The sequence below is a fragment of the Pyxicephalus adspersus genome, chromosome 12 (assembly GCF_032062135.1).
Source record: "Pyxicephalus adspersus chromosome 12, UCB_Pads_2.0, whole genome shotgun sequence".
Classification (NCBI taxonomy): domain Eukaryota; kingdom Metazoa; phylum Chordata; class Amphibia; order Anura; family Pyxicephalidae; genus Pyxicephalus; species Pyxicephalus adspersus.
The window spans coordinates 36225343-36228509 of NC_092869.1; the positions used below are offsets into that span (position 1 = coordinate 36225343).

The following is a 3167-nucleotide window of genomic DNA, read 5'->3' on the forward strand; positions in this document are numbered from 1 at the left end:
AACAGAGCTATGTGACGTCATCACCAAGCGACCCGGAAGTGGTTCCACGTGTGTCACTGGAGGAGACAGATGCTGCAGCAAGTGATCGCATCCTTCATCAATATATAATTTTATTAGGAGGAGTAGACGTGCTTACAGGTAACTGGAGATTCCTGGTCTTCTCATAGCCCGATTCTATCCCTCCCAAACCTAAATAGGCCAGAGAAGAGAGAGACTGATGACAGTGATCTGTTCATGTGATTTCCTTCGATTTAGACACTATTGTAAATAACAGAAACAAATCACATTACTGAACTTGTGTGACTGCATATTACTGAGAATTGCGTTTCTCAGGCTGATATGCCTTTCTAGAGGATTAAACAACTCTTTTTTCTGATATACAACTGAATGAGAGCTGCCATTACTAGCAGAACACAAATAAGCCAGGAATTTATTCCACTATTGAGCAGAATAGAGAGGGGCTAGAACAGGGATGTCAAAATCTGTCCCCAACGTCTTTTATTTGGCCCCCAAAGGAGTCCTAAATATGAACTGCAACCAGCCCGCCGCTGCATTGAAATAGCGACGCTACTACATTACCCGGCATCACTGGCTTCTATGGACCAGCGGGCTCTCTGCCTATGCGTGGCCCAAGCATTGGACTGTTTTATAGACGCAAATAATGCCAGGAATCGTAGTAGCTGTGCTATTTCAATGAAGAGGGAGTTTCAGTGGCTGGCCACTCATAAGATTTAGCTTCGCATTGGCCGCGTCTGGCATTTCCAGCACTCCCCCTCAGCTGTACTTTTCCTTGCTACTCCAAGGCATGGACTTGGTTGGATTTTCATAGAAGAATATTGTTAATATTATTGTTAGCCTGTGCAAAAAGGTTACCATTGAAATTTACCACAAATAGAGAAAGAGGCGTAGGATTTTTTCTTAAATAAAAAAAAAAAAAAAATATGCCTCGTTCTCTATTATAAGCTTGTTTCACATTGAATGTGAAGCAAAACCTCTTTGTTTCCAAATGTAAAGGGTTTATATCTAAGGAGAAGGAAAAATTTCCTCCATTTTTCCATTTCAATACATTTCAAGGTTGGTCCGCGACTTTGTCTAAGTTTTTAACTTTGGCCCACTTTGTATTTGAGTTTGACACCCCTGTGTAACCTTTGTCTAAATTGTATTGTCTGTCCTGTAGATTATTGTTGCAAGATGGGTGGTGATGGGAAATCCCACATTTTACAATTATCATTTAAATTTGAGGTCAGGGAAAAGTCTTCCAATAAACATACCTGATCCAGTGGAAATTTACTTTCATTTCCTAGAACTTTTTGGATGTAGAGCAAAGTCTCTCTGATGGGAGATAACAAGAAAAAAATTAGTGTGCGCCAAAATACTATACAAATCTCGTTATCACAATAATATTAGTCATGTCACTATCTATATGTACAGTTTATAGACTCACCATATGCACCAATTCATCTTTTGAAACCATCTTTCAAACTAGAGCTTAAGTAAATCACTATTTTATACTTGAGATTCATTATTGATCATTTGTATATTTGTATGTACATTATCTGATTACTTAATACGTATATATGTATATCTGAATGTATTGTAGACTGTTACAGTATTCCCCTAAGGAAGCCCAGAAGGCAAAATGTGCCGCGACTAACTGACTGCTACGGTCACATCTTCTGAATTTGAATTTGTAAGGCTGCATACACACGTGCAATAATTATCGTTGAAAAGGGTCTTTCACAATTCTTTCCAACGGCAAACTACTGCACGATGCATGAATGAGTGCTGTACATACAGCATCGTTCTGTTCTATGCAGAGGGGAGGGGGGGAACGATAGAGCGGCACCCCGCTGCGCGCTCTCCCCCTTCACTTTCTTTAAGATCGTTTGTCATTTATCGTCTGTGGAACCGCCAGGACAGTTGTTCGGACAGTGGACGACGGGCGCTGTACACACGCCAGATTCTTGTTCGATATCGTCCGAGAACCATTGCAAGTGTGTACGTAACCTTAGGAAACCACTGTCTAGTATGAAAATCCCAGCTCTGTGATTATACAACAGAACTGCGGATATGGTTATCTGATGATGATTGAGATCTGATGATCTCAATACATAATTAACTTTAAACTTTACAAGCCTCAAACCTCTATCTTTTTCCTTATTCAATTATCAATTTTAAATGTCTCAGAGGTGGCTGTAGACATTACGACAAAGGAAAGAATCTTCAATTAACCCTACTCCCTCCCTTTTCTATTAATAAATCTAGTTATCATTTTGCTACTAGGCTGCACGTGCAGAGCTGATAGGAAGGACCCATAATGCCCACCTACTACAATTAGTCGGCAGAAAACTACAGAAGGAGGGCGGATACAAGACCAGACATCCTGCACACGGACAGAGCAGCAATGACTGGTCTTTGCTACAGGAAGTTCTGATCGCTTGATAGAAGTGAACCATATACTTTATCACACTGTGCTCTGCAATAAAGTGACTGGTCAAATACCACCTGCAGTCAAGTGTTGAAATGCTTTGGAGAGATTAACAATCACATCCTCTCCTGACAGCAAATAAGGTAAAATAACCCTAGGAAGAAAACACACAGCAATCATGTCTACCCTGCTCAAAGCTTTAACATTTACTTTCCAAGACTAATTGTCAGCCTGTTCTGTTATGCCAATTTTACATAAGCAATTGTAATTGGGGGTCGATTCATAATAATTAGCGACCCAAAGTACTCCAGGACAGAGAGGTTGGTTGCAGGCTGATATTGTTGACTTCGAGCAGTCATATTGATCTTATTGGCTTGCTGAGCTGCTTAGGGAGAGCCAGGCTGAATTATTCTGTCAGCTTGTTCTAAAGCTCATTTTTTGCATGTCGGGAATATGAAAATACTTAAATGTCTATTTTGGCCACAAGTCCACTATGACCATAACATTCAGTGATGAGATATCCACAGTGTTTTCACAGTTGTTCTCCCTCATCTGTTTGATAGACTGCTAATGCCTGTTGTCTTCCTACATAACAGATCACCATTTCCTTTAGCTACAGTATCTGTTACATGATACTGTTACACACAATCTGGAATTGGAACACAGCAAAAGATTAGACACCTGATAGATTAGTAAAGGTGCGTACACACTTCCAATTTTTATCGTTCAAAACGAACGA

The 3167-nt window shown here is 40.1% G+C and overlaps 1 protein-coding gene across 1 annotated transcript in view; it reads left to right on the forward strand.

The window, feature by feature from the left end:
* TRMT61A (tRNA methyltransferase 61A) overlaps positions 1-3167 on the forward strand; it is a 23704-nt gene continuing 20537 nt past the window's right edge. Inside the window, exon 1 of the mRNA XM_072428346.1 lies at positions 1-138. The gene's annotated coding sequence lies outside the window, so the exon portion shown is untranslated. The remainder of the gene's footprint in view (positions 139-3167) is intronic.